Genomic DNA, 19,744 nt, shown 5'->3' on the forward strand with positions numbered 1-19,744 from the left:
TGGCTTTTGGGTCAAGGGTGGGCACAGTTTATGAACAGACCACCTGCTGCTGTGGTGAAAGTGTATCATGAGTGGACAAATGGCACCATTGTGAAAAGGCAACGTGGAAACTGCACAGCACCACACATGGCTTGATGTGGGAGGTGAATGTCAGATAAAAAGGTGTGCAAATGCGGACAGTCAAGCTACAATGGAGCAGCTCACCTGCAAAATGTCCCAGAGGGCTACCAGACGCCTCTCTAAAACAACAGTTCAGTTACCCCTACTGTGTAAGATGCTCCAAAGCAGATGGATTCAAACTGCACCTCTGCTAATGAAGTTGCAGCAAAGGCTTACATTTTCGCTGCAGCATTGTAATTGGACTGCCGTTGATTGGCAAAGAGTTGCCTACTCTGATGAGTCACGTTTTCTGTTTCACCAAATGAACGGACATTGGTGTGTCAGGCGAAAAAATAAAAATCAGAGGACAAACACCCTGCAACCATTGCTGAAAGAACATAAGCTGGTGGTGGCCACATTATGATCTGGGAAAAGTTTTCATGGCATTCTCTGGGCCCACTCATACAAGTGGAAGGCACTCTAAACTGATTTGGGTATGAATCCATCCTTGAAGATCACATATATCCATACATACTGTCTTCCCTGGGGCGGATGGGATCTTCCAGCAACACAGTGTGACATGTCACACGGCTAGAACATGACCAAGACTTCCAAGTACTGCGCTGTCCCCCTAATTTCCCAGACTTAAATCCAATGAAGCATCTGTGGGACCACCTTGATCGTTGTGGTCACTTTATGGATCCTCCCCCATGCATCCTCCAGCAGCTGAGGGTTGCACTATAGTCAGTATGGGTCCAGACACCTGTGACAACCTACCAGGACCTTATTGAGCCACTCCCACAACCTGTCTAGCTGCTGTCCGTGCTGCACACGGTGGTTACTCTAAATATTAGTCAGTGGTCATAATAATGTGACTCGACTGCGTAGCATTCCGTGTAAATGCAGAGATAACTGTCAGTAAGACCATCACATGGTTACAGAGCTCAGAAAGAGCAGAGGTTTACGTATAGAAAATTTGGTTGGCGCTATTTGGGGTGAGTGGCCAATAGCAGACCACGATGGGAACAAGTATCCCTAACCTATGCTCTGGATAGGTTATCAGCATTTGATCAGTGGGGGTCCTGTGAACGTTGCAGCCTTCTCTGTGCTCACAAAGCACAGCGCCGTACATTGTATATAGGGACTATGCTTGGTATCACATCTCAGCCCCATTTAAGTCTATGGGGCTGAGCTCCACCCATAGGCTATGTGACCAATGAACGGGATGTCACGCGGTCTAGGATAATCTGCAAGAAGGCCGCAGTACTACTGCGAGCATCGCTGCCTTCTAAAAACAGCTGATCTCGGGGTCCCGGGTATGCCCACCAATCAGATACTGAAGATAGATCCAGAAGATAGGAAAACCTCTTTAAGACATTGTGAAGCTTCATAAAATGGTTATTAGATTTCCCCATGTGTCTATTTTATGTTGGCATCATTTTGTAAATGACATTTTTCAGGATGTTAGAAGACTTAAAATTTTGAAAGCTATTTTTCTAATTTTCCAGAATATTTCTAATACGGACTTCACTTTGAGAGGCTTCCATAATAGAAAACACTCAGAAATTACACCCCTCAAATTATTCAAAAATTATTTTAGAAACTTTGATAACCCTTTAGGTGTTTCACAGGAATGAGTTGGGACATTAGGTATTCCTGTGTATGAACTCACCTACCTCTGGGGTCTGTTCATACTGGTAGTCAGTCAGGACTTTGATTAGGGTTTTACTAGGAGGTGTCCATCTCCTTTCCCTAGCTTCCAGGCATTATTCCCACCTCTTTCCCTCCCACGTTTGGGTATGGGAGGGAAACACCACACGGAACATAGGAGGTAAAGGGGTGACTAACTACCAGTATGAACAGACCCCAGAGGTAGGCGAGTTCATACACAGGAACACCTATTGTCCCAACTCACCCTATAGGACCATGGTACTAATGTCAGGACTGAGACAACCTGTTCCTCCAAAAGGAAGGACGAACAGGAGTCTCCCTCAGGCCTTAATACAAACGACAGGGAAATGCAACACACAAAAAAAAAAAAAAAAAATACAAAATGGAAAGAAAAAACGCTTAACTTCAAGTGGCTATGGCAGCACAAGGAACTCAGCCGAGATCCACACACCAGCTATCCACAACTGAAACTGAAGCTATAAACCTCATCACATTGTGGGAGAAACAACAATAAATAGAGAAGGTTAAATGACCATAATAGCCACACCTGGGGAAGGAAGGTGTGGCAAGCACCAGAAATAACACAGACCTCATTTGATCCAAACGGTAAACATGCCAGATCAAACCACGTGTGGCCAGTCTCACCAATCTCCTGCCACTTGTTGCGGGAACGTCCGTGACACTCGCCTCATGACAGATACGGCCCTATGCAATTCAGTAAAAACCTTCCTGAGACTCACGTTCTAGCCCTGGGGACCAGCAAACATCTTCCAACATGTAAACAAAAAGGGAGCAAGCTAGACTATCAAATCTGTATGGGGGTCTCCTGACTCCAACGGCAAATGGTTTTCAACATGGAAAATTCTTTTGTTCTCTGGAAATCACTGAGCGAGGCAGTGTCCTATTGCCCTCCCCCCCATTGAGAACATATGCACTCTCAGCTGAGCTACGCTTATACGTGTATTTGGGAGATGAGTAAAATAGCTGTCACAGCTATCTAACAAGTATGGCCAGCACATGAAGGGGCTGCCTGAGCTAAATAAAAACTTGAGCACCCCCTGTAACTGAGCTAAAATAACAAAAGAGATACTTGCCCTTTTTCTCCTCTGCCAATACTCTTAAAGGGAACCTGTCACCGGGATTTTGGGTATAGAGCTGAGGACATGGGTTGCTAGATGGCCACTAGCACATCCGCAATACCCAGTCCCCATAGCTCTGTGTGCTTTTATTATGTAAAAAAAAAAATAATTTGATACATATGCAAGTTAACCTGAGACAAGTCCTGAACGTGAGATGAGTCAGGGACAGGACTCATCTCAGGTTAATTTGCATATGGATGAAATCGTTTTTTTTAAACAATAAAAGCACAGAGATATGGGGACTGGGTATTGCGGATGTGCTAGCGGCCATCTAGCAACCCATGTCCTCAGCTCTATGCGCAAAATCCAGGTGACAAGTACCCTTTAGGTAATATTTATGCTCCAATCCTCCTCACCAGTTTTCCTGGTTGCAGCAGTAATGTTCCATGGACACAGGCCATTACTGCAGCCAAGATGATGATGTCCACATAGGACGGGAGCACATCAATGAAAAAGCAGTGGAGAAAGGTGTTAAGTATTGCCTCTTTAGTTATTTTAGCACATTTACAGAGGCTGTCTGAGTTTTAATTGAACTCAGACAACCCCTTTCTGATTTTCCGTTTTTGCTCCCTGCCTTACCGGAGCCATACCTTTTTTATTTTTCCATACACATAGCTGTATGAGGGCTTGTTTTTTGCGGGAAAAGTTGTACTTTCTAATGCCACTATTTAATATGACATACAATGTAGAGGGAGGCTGGGAAAAAAAATTCCATATTCTGGCCCCCATAACTTTTATATAGTTATGTCTACGAAGATGTGAGAGGGCTAATTTTTTGTAATCTGCAGTTTTTGCTAATACCATCTTGGGGGGGGGGGGGGGGTATGACTTTTTGATCACTTTTTAGATTTTTTTTGAGAGAAAGTGAGGAAAAAGCAGCGTACTGGCCAATTTTTTTTCGTTACATCATTCACCATATGGGATACGTTTTAAAAATAAATATTTTAATAGCACGGCCGTTTTTGCACGTGGCGATGCCCATGATGCTTTTTTTGTTATTTATTTTGGCGAAAGGGGTGATTTTAATTTTTATATTTTTTCCCAAACTTTTTTTTTTAATGTCCCGAAGTGGACTCCAACTTGTAATCAGATTACGATTTGTATAGAATAATGGAATTTGCTCCATTATTCTACATAGAAATAGGTATATTACAGTTCAGTGCTGTCAACTGCTAGCCTGAACTGTAATATACAGGTAATGAGCTTGGAAGCCTATTACAGGCTCCGGCTCATTGCATGCATAGAACGCTTTCTCCGCTCTCCGACGGGGGTAAGCGTTCTTGCCCCAGCAAGCACTTACGGGTCTTAGCCCTCTCCGACAATGTGGTCACATTTGATCAGGGGTTAAATGTCCGAAGTAGACATTACCACCAATCGCGGATATTAGCCGCAGGTGTCTGCTATATGGAACTTTCTTTGTGAATGTCAGAAAGGGGTTAGAGGGAATCTGTTACCAGTGACCTCCCTATCAAACTGTTTGCATATACACACAGCTGTGGTTCACCCAATTAAAATGCAGTTTTTCTTTTGTAAATCCAAAAGTTAAAGGGGTTGTCCCACGAAAAATATTCTACAGTTTTCAAACCAGCACCTGGATCTGAATACTTTTGTAATTGCATGTAATAAAAAATGTAGCAGTTATTCAATAAAATGTATCTTTAAAGCGCCACCTGCAGTTTATTCTTTTTCTTATTTCTTTGGCTCACTGAGAAGGCCGCACATGCTGTTTTCAACAGTCTGCTGAGCTGTGAAAGAGAAATCTAGCAGAGCAATGAATGGGGAGATCTCTGGATCCAGCCTTCTCTTCATTGTTTACCTGTCCGCCGCCTCAACAGCAGTGGTAAGCGGGTGTAATTACAAAAAGCCGTCCGATTCACTTCAACAGGACGGCTCCTTACTATTCAAGTATATAGGAACGGCTGTTCTATTGTAGTGAATGGGACGGTTTTTTGAAGAGAAGGCCGCTCTCCGTGTGAGTGGGCCGTCCCTTCATTGATTACCTGATCGCCATCAACATCGCAGTGATGAGCAGGAACAAGCCACCCAGTTCGACTTTTGCCTCCGCTTCAAAAATCTTCCTCTGAGCAGAAACCTAACGGACCCCATTACAGTCTACAAAGTCTATAGGCTCCATTTGGCTCAGTTATGTGCCAAATCCGTACTTCTGCTCCTATAAGGGACAGAAGAACGGAAAGGCTGAACGCTGATGTGGACTCAGCCTTAGGCCTCATGCACACAACCGTTGTGTGTTTTGCGTCCGTGTGCGTTCCGCAATTTGCAGAACGGCGTGTACAGCCATTAATATAACTGCCTATTTTTGTCCGCAAAACGGACAAGAATAGGACAGGTTATATTTTTTTGCGGGGCCATGGAACGATGGATGCCGACAGCACACTAAGTGCTGTCCACATCTTTTGCGGCCCCATTGAAGTGAATGGGTCCGCATCCAAGCCACAAAAACTGCGGCTCGGATGCGGACCAGAACAACGGTCGTGTGCATGAGGCCTTAGTTGTATGTTTTTTAGGAACCATTTTGGGGTATATATAGTGTGATAAAAAACGGGATTTAGTGAATGCAGCTGAAAGTGAAAGTGAAAGCTGGTTTTACTGCGTTTATTCTAGGGGTGCACCGAAATGAAAATTCTGGTCCGAAACCGAAACTTCAGGATGCCCTTGACCGAAAACCGAAACCGCCTTTTTGCCCAAATACTTTTAAAATACTTTTTTTTAAATGATATTTATAACAGTGCCATCCACAGACCCCCACCCACCCCATAACAGTGCCATCCACAGACCCCCCACGCCATAACAGTGCCATCCACAGACCCCCCACGCTATAACAGTGCCATCCACAGACCCCCCACGCCATAACAGTGCCATCCACAGACCCCCCCACCCCATAACAGTGCCATCCACAGACCCCTCACCTCATAACAGTGCCATCCACAGACCCCCCCCACCTCATAACAGTGCCATCCACAGACCCCCCCCACCTCATAACAGTGCCATCCACAGACCCCCACCCACCCCATAACAGTGCCATCCACAGACCCCCACCCACCCCATAACAGTGCCATCCACAGACCAACCCATTGCCGCTCCAGTACAGACTAGTTATAAAATGTGTACAATTAATAAGGATTCTATTCATGAGGCCCCCTCTGCAGTAGAACATTCAATATAGCCACATCCTACTCACAGGGCTGTTATCTTAATGCTGGCTGGCCGGCCAGACGAGCGGCAGCGTCACGACTGACGTCACATGCCTGCGCCGCCTCCTTCATTCAGAAAGTAGGCCGGGCACATGACGTCAGTCGTGACGCTGCCGCTCGTCTGCCCGGCCGGCCAGCATTAAGATAACAGCCCTGTGAGTAGGATGTGGCTATATTGAATGTTCTACTGCAGAGGGGGCCTCATGAATAGAATCCTTATTAATTGTACACATTTTATAACTACTGGAGCTGGGAACCGGAGCACAGTGAACGCACCGGCCCCCAGCTCCTCCTCCCAGTCCCTCCCCGCTGATACATCGCAGCCTGCGATGCTGGAGCATGGCAGGCTGCGATGTCAAAAGGTGGCGGAACGCCGTTCCGGTGCGTTCCGCCAGAAAAAAAGACCTGTATATAACCAACCATATTTTCTGCCGATATGTACCAATATCGGCCGAAATGGATTAGGCCCATTTTCGGCCGCCGGAATTTCGGTGCACCCCTAGTTTATTCCCAACTTGATTTCTAACAGCAATATCTCCTGCTGATGTTGTGCTAATGCTGTGATTCTGGTCTTGTATGACCAGGCCCATGTCTCTAGCTCAGGCATCTCAAACTCGTGGCCCTCCAGCTGTTGCAAAACTACAACTCCCACAATGCCCTGCTGTAGGCTGATACAGCTGGAGGGCCGCAAGTTTGAGATGCCTGCTCTAGCTGGATATGAGCATCTAAAGCAGTCCACCCCCTTCCCCCTGCAGCCCGAGCTCAGGATGAACAGTTAAAGGGGTTGTGTCGCTTCAGCAAAACGAGATTTTTGTGAACTCACCTGTAAAATCTCTTTCTCGCGTAGTTCATTGGGGGACACAGACCGTGGGTATAGCTGCTTGCTGCCACTAGGAGGCGACACTAGGCTAAGAAGTGATAACTCCTCCCCCGCAGGCTATACCCCCTCCAGCCTGGAGAGAGCATATCAGTTTGTGCCCAAGCAATAGGAGTAGGAGAAAAAAAAAAAATCAATAAGGAAAATACAGTACACAACCCACAACTGACAAACATCAGTCGGAATGCACCAGAACTGAGGACCATACTGGCCCACCAACCGCCAATATGTGCGGCAAACAGAACACTGGGTGGGAGCTGTGTCCCCCAATGAACTACGCGAGAAAGAGATTTTACAGGTGAGTTCACAAAAATCTCGTTTTCTCGCTAGTATCATTGGGGGACACAGACCGTGGGACGTCCTAAAGCAGACCACGGGGAGGGAAAAAAAAAATCACACGCCCCTGGAGAAAAAACGCCCTCGAGGATGCGGCATCCGCTGCCGCCTGCAAGATCTTGCTGCCTGGAGCAGCAACAGATGATGGCTAGAAAAGACCCCCAAAAAACTCGGTGAACTTGCCGGAAGACCAAGACGCTGTCCTCTAGAAGCGATGTCTGGAGTAGATGAACCCGAGAAATGACGACCGCTGGACGGCCAGGCCATCACTCCGCTAGGAAGCAACCGACAGGCAGACATCCAAGGAAAAAAAGCATCCCGTTGGAAGACGCCAGCCATGACAAGGACCTCCAAGAAAATCAGGCAGAAAACCCATACAGCGGAACGCGCCAGATATGGACCAGCAAATCTCTGAGGCCAAAATAGATGGCTGATGGAGAGCCCGCCCTTAAAATACGAGGGAGAAAGAAGAGAAAAACCATGTCCGAGAAGACCCGAAAAGCGGTGACCTTCCGCCAGAAAGAAAATTCTGGCGGAGCACTGCCTGATGCAAATGACAAAGGACAAATGGACGTACAAAAAGAAGAAGACGTCCCAGAGGGGGGCTTGTTTGTTCCTGAAACGCCCCCAGCGATCTACCGATCGTCGGGGCGAAGCCGGTTGTAGACCACAACTGTGGGAGCGGAACCAAAATCCAGGTTCGCAGGATCCTCCTCTGGTTAAAAGAAACCGGTAATGGAAAAAAAAAAAAAAAAAAACATAATTGACATATAGTGACTTCCGGGCAGAGACCAAGATAAGAGAATACTCCCCGTGGAAAAAAATAGATCCCGGATTCCATAGCTATACAACCCATTGCCACCGGTCGAGGAGACCGAAGGGAAAAGGTGGTCAGCAGTCCAGCTAGCGGAAGGACAGGAAAGAAAAATAGGGGTGTTCCGTTCAAGGAACTAAATCCCTACCAGTGGTGACAAGGTGTGACAGTCACCCGCTCAGCCTGGCTTGGGGGGACCGTAGTCCACCCCCGGAAGGAGCAGTGAAAGGAATGACCACCATCGCTTGATGTGACACAGAAGTAACCATAACTGAAGGAAGGAATCACTGTAGTGGTAGACGAGTGCCACAGGGACTAAGTAAACATATCTGACGGACAGTATCACCGTAGTGGTAGACGAGTGCCACAGGGACTAAGCTACCCAGTCGAGCGCGCCCAAGTAAGGTGCTGATAGCTATGGCACTGACGCCAATGCAAAACCCGAGTTGACGACACAAGAACAATAGTCGTCAGAGCAACGGACAGTTAACAGTAATGAAGACCATTGAGAGGTCAGGGCAAAGCCCATTGCCATCAGGGACTGGCACTGTACAGATCTCTTGGTAATGAAATACACCCTTGAGGAGGAGCCCATACAAAGGAAGCTGCCAGAGTAACGCAAAGGCCACACTCCAGCTGAGGAGGATGCCACACCGTACAGGATACCAATCCCAGAGTCGGAAGAAAACGCCGTCTGACGAAGGAACTGTGCAATAGGAATGTTCAGTAGGAACCCTAGCATGTAGTGGAGATGCAAATACCCTTTGTACAGTAATAGCTACCGCCTGCTCCTCCCAGCGTAAAACTGAGGGAGAGGCCTAAGGACACCCAGAAGTAGCATGGAACCAAGCTAACTCAGTCAACCAGAGCCATTCTGAGGCATTCCATCTAAAAAGGGGGCAAAACGAGAGCAACCGCCGAAGCAGTGTCAGGGTAGAACCCCTATCTGAGGGGTCTGACCCACTGCCATGAGTTCGATCTCCGGCCCTTGCGAGAACTACCCTTGCTTTTTGTCAGAAATGGGATCTGAACCCACGCCTCCATTTGGAGACCCGAACACCCATACACGGAAGAGATTAACTCTTGAGTCTGGCACATTAGACCACTCGGCCATCCTGACTTAGAGAACACGCTGTAGTAGTCAATGCAGAATGCCAGCAAAACACCCTCACCTAATGAGGAAGAGTGGTGGCCCAGAATACAGAGTCAGTGCAACCTTGGGTTCGCTGGGTCGTAATCCCAACATTTGTATAATGGCGTGCACCCACACGCTGTAGAGGACCAAGTTCTGACCGACCTGAACGGTGGAGGCCCATAGGGATGGGAATCTAGGGCACCGGAAGAGCTGCTGAGCGACTCCCTTAAGAGAACAAGGAACGACCTATCTGCGCCAACCACCAGTACCAGAAGAGACTGGGAGGATACAGTATGGGAGCAGTCCCAGTATCCATATACCTCTAGATGAAGAGTACCAGGCACCAATGGCAACTACTGTTGCCGCGGCCCACCCGTGAAGGAAGCCACGGCATCTAGTGCGGAGGCTTAGTTGAATTAAAGCATGCATAGATGCTCAGTGATTTCCCGTTAGATGTAGAAGGGGGTAATGCCACGACTGTTGAATAGTATTCAGTGGTAGCGCAACCCTCCGTCAAGGAAGGAAGGTAGGGAGATAAACAGAACCGCATCCAACGGTAGTGTAATAACCCCCTCCCTGGAGGGGGTAACGCGTACTGTAAGCACTACCCCCAATGGAAGTGCAAACACTCCACCTATGAAGGGGAGAAAAATATATAGGGAGTACTGAATCCTGAGGTTAGCGCCAGTACCTAACCTATGGCAGGGGGTAATGCACCCAGTAGGAATTGACCCCTATGGCAGAGAATTACACCCCTATCGAAGAGGATAATGCATACGAATAGTCCCGTTCCCGGTGGGTAGAGAATTCCTCCACCTAAGCAAGGTGGTAATACTTACAGCAAACATTGCCACCCGCGATAAAGCCATAACGCCTCCTATAAGAGAGGCTAATGCATAACGCCAGTACTGTACCCAGTGGAACAGCAATCCGTCAACAACCGAAAGGGGAGACGCAAATGGCTGGCCCTGACCAGTGCAAGTGCCGTCAGTCCACCTGTGGAAGGAGGGAATACAAAGGGTAAGTACTGTATCCAGTAGCAAAGCAAATGCCGCCTAAGGAAGGGGCAATGCAGACAATCAGTACTGCCGGTAGCATGGATGCAGTCTAGAAGGTTCATATCAGAGTCCGCAGAACTGTTCCCTGTTCCCTCAGAACCAACCCCTGTCAGAAGGGAGGGTTCTGAATATCACCCTAATGAGGAAGGATGGAGGTGCGGAGGAGACCGAGGAGGAATGTCCTGCTCGTGCGCAGCTCTACCTCTTAGCATCCAGCCATGGCAGTTGCAGGCAGTGACGGCGGTGATATAACCATCAAAACACCCAGGAGGTGGAATCGGCATCCCTACCTGACCGCTCACAGGATTGTGTGGGCGGTACTCAATCGACCCACAATCCAGGAGGGTGGATTGGGAACTGCCAGAGGTCCTCCATTGGATTGCGCATGTGGATTAACAACCAAATGACCCAAGAGGGTGGATTGGGAATCCAGCAGCTGTGCTCCCCTGGCTTGTGCAGGTGGAGCATTATCAACCAAACGGCCCCGTAGGGCGGATTGGGAATCCTGCATCTGTGTTCCCCCGGATCCGTGCAGGTGGAGCATTATCAACCAAACGGCCCCGTAGGGCGGATTGGGAATCCTTCAGATGTGCTCCCCCGGATCCGCGCAGGTGGAGAATTATCAACCAACGGCCTCAGCGGGCGGATTGGGAATCCTCAGATGTTCTCCCCTGGATTTGTGCAGGTGGAGCATTAATCAACCAAACGACCTCAGCGGGCGGATTGGGAATCCTTCAGATGTGCTCCCCTGTATTTGTGCAGGTGGAGCATTATCAATCAAACGGCCCGTATGGCGGATTGGGAATCCCTCAGATGTGCTCCCCTGGATTTCACCTGTGGTGGCCTATACACCAGACGACCCAGAAGGTAGTCTGGGAAGTCTTCATGTGTGCATTCTCAACTAAACAGCCCCGGAGGGCGGATTGGGAAACTGTGAGCAATCCTGTGCTGTCCAGATAGGACATGGGCCCAGCCCCATACCCCACCACCAGGGTGGACATGCCGGCAGGAAGGGGTTAGGGTTAACTTCCTAATCTAAGGTAATTGGCATGCAGAAAGGGGACACTCAGATAATGCAGTGCCGGCTGCAAACAAACGACTTGCCACAAAGGGTTAACCCAGCTCAGATGACCAGATGCGGAGCTCAGCGGGGCACCTGGGGGAGGAGCGACAGCTAGTCGGGGAGAATCCGCGCCAAAAGGACGAACCCGCCCCCTCCATAACTGGAATGAAAGTTGCGGCCTAGTAGGCCGCAAAAACCGGGACATAAAGTTCGGCGCACAGCCGACCGGGCGGTACTGCCGGCCGGTTACCACAGCGGGGCCCGAAGAGCAACCGCCGATGTCTGCCCACTGATTTGGAGGGGGAGTGTCCACTCTCGCTGCGGGAACCCATCCCGTGCCGCTAAAACAACTGCACGGGCTGAGTCCCGTTAGGCCCGAAGAGGAGCCGGGGGCTAGATTTTGTGACCGGAGCGGCGCTCTGCAAGTGCCCTGGCTGAACATCGGCCGCGGGAGCTCACCCCGCAGGCCGTACCTGGACCAGAATCTGAGGAGAACCCAGGCCCCCCGTATGGACAGAAGCCCAAACCTACATTGGGCCTGAGGTAATGTGGGGCCCTCATCATGAATGGCCCACCTGAGGAAAAAAGGTCCTCCATCTTATGATGAGGTGACCGGGGGGGGAAGGGAGAAGGGGGAGGGGAAGGGCCGAGGTACTTACCCAATACGGACTACTCACCCCATCTTCATCCTCTTCTCTTCACCCTTTCTCAGAGTACCAGCAGGGTCACCTCTTCAGCCGCTGGCACACGAAGTGGCAGGAGACTGGAATGGCGGAGGGTCTCGCCGGATTCAGGTGACCCCCTTGGCTGGCGGGAAGCAGGGGAGCTGGGCTGCCCTGGTCCACTTTCGTTTCTTGGGGAGGGCGAGCGGTGAGGGATTCCGACACCGGCCTTGCTCCCGGGGTAGACAGAGTGGCAGGCGACTCTGTTTCCCCAACCTAAAAGAGGAAAAAGATAACATAATAAAAGTAAGCCGCCCTGCAAAAGCAGGGAGGTCTGCCTCCTACGACACTAAGCTAAAAACTGATATGCTCTCTCCAGGCTGGAGGGGGTATAGCCTGCGGGGGAGGAGTTATCACTTCTTAGCCTAGTGTCGCCTCCTAGTGGCAGCAAGCAGCTATACCCACGGTCTGTGTCCCCCAATGATACTAGCGAGAAATAGCAATTATATAAACAAAAAAGTTAATACAAGAAACTTACTATTGTATTATTATCCATATTGCTTCCTTTGCTGACGATTCATTTTTCCATAACATTATACACTGCTTGTTTCCATGGTTATGAACACAATGCAATCCATCAGCGGTGGCCGTGCTTGCACACTATATAAAGAAGCACCAGCCTGTGTGAGTTCCTACGGTCCCAGCCTCCGCTGATTGATTGCAGGGTGTTAGTAACCTTGGAAACAAGCAGTGTAAAATGTGATGGAAAAATTGATCCAGCCAAAACTGACAACCCCCTTAAAGGGTTTGTCCGAGTTATGAAAAAAAAATAATATAGCACTGAAAATCTGATATATAACTAAGCTAAGCAAGTTTTATGTAAAAAATAATAATATATCTTCTAATTTCCCTAGTTCTTTTCTGGCCCTTTGTTTACATGCAATAAAAACAATCTCTGCCCCTCCCCCTGCTCTGCTAAGGGAGTGAATACAAGAGCTGCCCTGAGTGACATGTCTGCCTGCTGGGAGACTCTGCAGCATGTTGTATGTGTAGGACTACAAATCCCAGCTGTATAATGACACTGCTAAGGGAGTGGATACAAGTGCTGCCCTGAATGACATGTCTGACTGCTGGGAGACTGCGGCATGTTGTATGTGTAGGACTACAAGTCCCATCTGTATAATGACACTGCTAATACACACAGGATCTTCCCCCTACCTTCCTGTGCAATGCTCTCTCTAGTATTTATTGTCTCTTCACTGCCTGCAAAGCTGTGCAGCTGAAGGGGTTAAGAATCCCAGCAGAGAGTAGACGGCAATGAAGGGGGGTGTGGCCAGCACAGTGACGTCTCATTTACAGGCTTGTAAACGACCTTTATCAGAGCAGGGAGAGAAGCTGACATCACAGGTCATGTGACCCTCAGGCTGGGTTCACACCTGAGCGTTTCTCAAACTCGCGTTTTACGCGCGTTTTTTGTAATAGTAAACGCGCGTTTGACGTGCGTTTGTGTGATTGACTGCAGTGTCCTATGGCCACAAACGCGCGTCAAAACGCCCCAAAGAAGCTCAAGTACTTGATTATGCGTCAGGCGTTTTACAGCGCGATCGTACGCGCTGTAAAACGCCCAGGTGAGAACCATTCCCATAGGGAAGCATTGGTTTTCATGTGTTGAGCGTTTTACAGCGCGTTTGAACGTGCTGTAAAACGCTCAGGTGTGAACCCAGCCTCAGTGAAATCTGAGAAACCAGCCACTGGAGATAAAGGGAGTGAATTGGAAAGCTGTTACATTTGCTTAGTTAGGAACATAGAAAGAACAAAAAAATAACTCGGATAACCCCTTTAAGTGCTTTTCCTAAAGCTCGAGCAAAACTATTACGTGGTTAAGGTGGTGTTGGCACCCAATAAATGCCAGGTTCTCTTCTGCTCTAGTGACAGGGATGGATATCCATAGAAGAGTGGAGAACCAGCATTTCTGCTAGTAGCACTTATTGCAACGCACATACTCAAACTTAAAGAGTACCTTTCATGGGATTATGGGTTGCTCCTACAGATGCAGGCGACTGGACCGCGCTCCAGCCAGTGAGAAGGAGACACACACTGAGAAACCTGGCCATCTCCTCCTCCCTGTACCGATGGTCTAAATTAACAGATCAGTCGCTAAAAATAGTGGGGGACACAGCTGCAAAATAGAGGGGTATTTTAGGAAAAAAAAAAAAAAAAAAAGTGTTTGCATCTGTAGGGGACCACCCTACAGATTGCATCTGTAGGGGACCACCCTATCTGGTAAGCATTAGGGTTGTTTCGATACCAAAATTTTGACTGTTTCGATGCCATAAAAAAGTATTGCGTGACTCCATGCAAAAAAATGAAACGCCCAAAAAAATAAATAAATAAATAAAAAGGAGCGGGCATTCCGTATTTTATGGAACGTCCGGCCCATAATAGAACAGTCCAATTTCTATTTTTGGGGGGGGACAAGGTGACTAAAAAAAAAAAAAAAAAAAAGCGCGATTTGCCATTTTTTATTACTATTTTTTTCTGTTACGGCGCTCACCGCATAGGACATTTTTTTATATTTTAATAGTTTGGACTTTTCAGATGTGGCGATATGTAATATGTTTATTTATTGTTTATATATTTTATATGTAACATTGGGAAAGGGCGTCATTTAGGCTACTTTCACACTTGCGTTCGGAGCGGACCCGTCTGGTATCTGTACAGACGGATCCGCTCCTATAATGCAAACGATGGAACCATTTGCATTATATTTCAGAAAAAAGTCTAAGTGTAATTTGTATTTAGACGGATCCGTCCAGACTTTACAGTGAAAGTCAATGGGGGGAGGATCCGTTTGAAAATTGCACCATATTGTGTCACCTTCAAACGGCCCCCATTGACTTCCATTGTTACTCTGGACGGATCCGTTTGCCTCCGCACGGCCAGGCGGACACCTGAACGCTGCAAGCAGCGTTCAGGTGTCCGCCTGCTGAGCGAAGCGGAAGCCAAGCAGAGCCATACTGATGCATTCTGAGCGGATCCGCATCCACTCAGAATGCATTAGGGCTGGAGGGATCCATTCGGGTCCGCTTGTGAGAGCCTTCAAACGGAACCCATAAGCGGAGCCCCGAACGCTAGTGTGAAAGTAGCCTTATACTTAATATTTTGATGTTTGTTTTTTTACTTTTTATTTAATAACTATTTTTCCGCCTTAGGGGTCAGAACCTGGGATCTTTTAATCCCTTGTCCTATTTACCCTAATAGAGCTCTATTAGGATGAATAGGATCTCACACTCTCCCTGCTGCCCTGTCCATAGTGCCACTGGCACCAACGAGGGGGAGGGAAGGGGACCCTGTGGCCACTGCCACCAATGATTTGAATACTGGAGGGGGGTGTGGGGGGGCACACTGCGCCACCAATGATAATATAACATTCTGAATTAAGTATCATGATATGTACAGCAGCGCCCAGGGATCTTACTGCACTTATTATTATCCTTGGGCGCCGCTCCTTTCTCACGCTATGTCCTCCGGTATCTTCGGGGACTTGGTTATACTGGGCGGAGACTGCCCTTGTTCTCCTGGGCTTCTACTTCTCTCAGGCTGTAGCGCTGGCCAATCACAGCGCAGAGCTCACAGCCTGGGAGGTATTTTTCTCCCAGACTGTGAGCTCTGCGCTCCTATTGGCCAGCGCTACAGCCTGGAAGAAGGAGATGCCCAAAAGAACAAGGGCAGTCTCCGCCCAGTAATAATAGTAAGTGCAGTGAGATCCCTAGGCGCCGCTGTACATATCATGATACTTAGTTTAGAATTTTATATTATTATTGGTGGCAGCGGAACAGGGGGGAGGGAGAGACTGCTTCCTTCTCCCCTGTGCTGCTGAGGAGAACACAGAGCGCGCTGAGAGCAGCACGCTCCTTGTTCTGATACTAGACTGCGCAATAGCGAAGCCTACAATCGGAAAAAAAGGCAAATCCTGGTAGCAAGGTCGATACCAGGCAAAAGTATCGAAAATTCGATACCCGAAACAACCCTAGTAAGCATAACAGTTTCTAACACATAAACCCATGAAAGGTCCTCTTTAATCATGCGCTGCTCAGTAAGTGTTTGAAACATTTCAGTAAGGGCTCATGCACACAACCTAGATTGGTCCATGTCCCTGACCCAAACTGACTGTATCATAGTGATTTATGATAGTTAGTTTGTATTTAATTTCGGATCTCTTGTACCATACTGTGATTTCAGTATAAGAGATCTGCACATATAAACTGACTGTATCATAAAAAACTATGATAGTCAGTTCAGGGGAGCTCTGGTCAGGAGATGCGGCAGACACACGACTGTGTTTCCGAGACCAATCACAGTCATATGTAGGGCTGAAACAATTACTCGATTGAATCAAGTAATTTGACACAAAAAAATCCTTGATGCAAATTTTTTGCATCGAGGATTCATTTGTGTCATGTGACCACGGAGCAGGCGTGAAGCGCTTGCTATTACTTACCACTCTGCACTGGATCCTGACACATCGTCAGATCAAAGTGCACGTATGCGTGCACCATGACCCGACGCTGTGTGACGTCAGGATCCAGTGCAGTGTGCGGAGAAGAAGAGGAAGGAGCTGTGGAGCGGCGCCCCTACAGGAAAGGTAAATATTTTATTTCACTGGCGCTGGGGACAGCCGGCATGGAGGGGCAGATGGCACTGGGGGACATGGAGGGGCTGATCTGATGGCACTGGGGGACATCGCAATGGATGGCATGGAGGGGCTGATGGCACTGGAGGAATGGAGGGGGAGTTGATGGCACTGAGGTAGGGGGAGCTGATGCACTTGGGCTGATCGCCAGGGGGGAACGAAGGGTGTTGGGGACTGTCGGCAGGGGGTCTGATGAGTTTTTATAAAGGAAACCAGTCTATCAATTCATTTCTTCTTATCAGATTACTCAATTAATCGTAAAAATAATCAATAGAATATTCGATTACTAAAATAATTGTTTGCTGCAGCCCTAGCCATGTGTATGAGCCCTTAAAGGTGTTTTCAAACAATTTTTTGCTGCCCTTTTTTGCTCTAAAAACACCAACTCCAGGTGTTACCTGATGGTCTATGGGAAATATTGACCCCTTAAAGGGAACCTGTCAGTGGCAAAAACCACCAGCAGCACCTTCAAGTAGCCAGCAGTGTGTTTCTAATGATGATTTTCTTCCTGCAGTCAGATGTGGTAAAAGCAGGGGGAAAAAAATAAAATTTTTTAGTCACTCTTCAAGTCAAGGTAACCGCGCCCCCTTCCCTGTGACTGACAGCGCTTATGCCCAAACAGCCGGCTGTCAGTCACAGGAGAAGGGGCAGGGAAGGAGGCGCGGTTACCTAGACTTGAAGCAAGGAGTCCGCTGCCCGCTTGACTTCAAGAGTGACTCGAAAACAGCGCGTTCAGGGGATAAAAGATAGTTTTTTCCTGCTTTTACCGCATCTGACTGCAGGAAGAAAATCATCATTAGAAACACACTACCGGCTACTTAAAAGGTACTGCTGGCAGTTTGGGGTGGTTTTTGCCGCTGACAGGTTCCCTTTAAAGGTAGACTGTCACCACCATATGGCCATATACAGTGCTTACATGGCTCTGTAGCACGACTATACAGGATTGTAACTGTACCTTCGTTTTTCCTGCTGGTGCAAGTCTACAGAAAAGAACAAAGTTAAATTCATATGCAAATGAGCACTGGCAAGTGCCCAGGGGCGGCGTTCAGTGTGTAGGTGCCCAGGCTGTTCTGCCTTCTTTTCACTTTACTCCTCCCCAATCTCTGCCTTTGCCCGCCCTCCAAGTCCGGACCTATCGATGAGGCAAGAGACTTGAAGGGCGGGCCCAAGTGTTTTTAAGTCCCCCTAGTATGCGATCCTGTGATCGCTTTTTCCATAGACTGAAATGAATCCCCTCTACAGTCTATGGAAGATTTGCTATGTTACTACAGAGCCCTGCCACAAAACATTGCTGTGGCAGGCATTGGATCCTTCAGAGGAGAGGGTCCCAGGTTGTCACAGCAAACAAAGGGACTCCCTTGATCTCAGTGTGAGGGAGCCATTCCGGCCCTGGAAACACACGGGTACCAGGGTTTCACCACTCAGATGCCATGGTCACAACTTACCATGGCAGCTGAAGGACATTGCCTCCAGGCATCTACTGTTTAAACCTCAGACTTTTGCTTGACATGTCCGGACGGTAGTCCCTGCAGGGTGGAAATTCAGTAACCAAGTAGATATCTTGTACATCCTTTCTACGAATGGCTGGATCTCAAGCTGTGTAAGGCCTCTTGCACACGACCGTATGGCTTTTTCAGTATTTTGAGGTCTGCAAAAAATACGGATGTAGTCTGTGTGCATTCCGTTTTTTGCAGAACGGAACAGCTGGTCCCTGATGGAACAGTACTATCCTATCTTTCAGTGGAACGGAAACGGAAGGTATACGGAGTACCTTCCGTTTTTTTTGTGGATCCATTGAAATGAATAGTTCTGTATATGGACCGTAAAAAAACGGGACGTAAACAGAAAAAAAAAAAAAGTTTGTTCCCAACAGTAAGGCCTCTTTCACACTAGCGTGACGGATTGGCTCCGGATGCATTCAGTGAAACTCGCATTATTTTGTAAACAAGTTCAGTCAGTTATTCAGTTTTTTCAGCACGGGTGCAATGCGTTTTGATGCAATTTTCATGTGATAAAAAAAAAAACTGAAGGTTTACAAACATCTCTTAGGGTACTTTCACACTTGCGTTGTTTGATTCCGGCAGGCAGTTCGCATACGCAGACCGTCCGGAAGGACGGGTCCAGCATTCCGGTATTTTGAATGCCGGATCCGGCACTAACACATTCCTATGGAAAAAAATGCCGGATCCGGCATTCAGGCAAGTCTTCAGTTTTTTTTCGCCGGAGATAAAACCGTAGCATGCTACGGTTTTCTCTTTTGCCTGATCAGTCAAAATCACTGAACTGAAGACATCCTGATGCACCCTGAACGGATTGCTCTCCATTCAGAATGCATGGGGATATGCCTGATCAGTTCTTTTCCAGTATATAGCCCCTGTGACGGAACTCTATGCCGGAAAAGAAAAACACTAATGTGAAAGTAGCCTTAGCAACCATCAGTGAAAAACGCATTGTATTTTGCTTCCGGATGCAATGCGTTTTTCCACTGAAGCCTCATTCACATCTATGGGGCCAGGGCTGCGTGAAAAATGCAGAATATAGAATATGCTGCGTTTTTTTTCACGCAAAGCAGAACTGATGCGTGAAAAAAAAACTTTCATGTACACAGACCCATTGAAATGAATGGGTCAGGATTCAGAGCGGGTGCTATGTGTTCACTTCACGCATCGCACCTGCGCGAAAAACTTGCTCGTGTGAAAGGGGCCTAAGAGCTTATGCACAGTGCTGTAGCTGGTTTTGCGGTCCACAAATAGCAGATCAACAAAACACGGATCTTTTCGATGTGCATTCTGCATTTTGTGGTACGGAACATCCTTCATTCTATAGAACTGTTCCATTCTTGTCCGTAAACTGGACAAAAATAGGACAGTTTACGGCCGAGGAACCGACATACTCATGCGGATAGAAAAGCATTGTGCCTGGTTTAACAGTCCGTTTTCTGGTGACAGATTCCACTTAAAACAGACATTTAAAAAAATGCACTGG

General features: G+C 47.8%; 1 protein-coding gene across 1 annotated transcript in view; it reads right to left on the minus strand.

Annotated features, from left to right (window-relative positions):
* ZMYM4 (zinc finger MYM-type containing 4) overlaps positions 1-19,744 on the minus strand; it is a 70,961-nt gene that overhangs the window by 45,733 nt on the left and 5,484 nt on the right. The window lies entirely within an intron of this gene.

The sequence above is a fragment of the Bufo gargarizans genome, chromosome 3, assembly GCF_014858855.1.
Source record: "Bufo gargarizans isolate SCDJY-AF-19 chromosome 3, ASM1485885v1, whole genome shotgun sequence".
Lineage (NCBI taxonomy): Eukaryota > Metazoa > Chordata > Amphibia > Anura > Bufonidae > Bufo > Bufo gargarizans.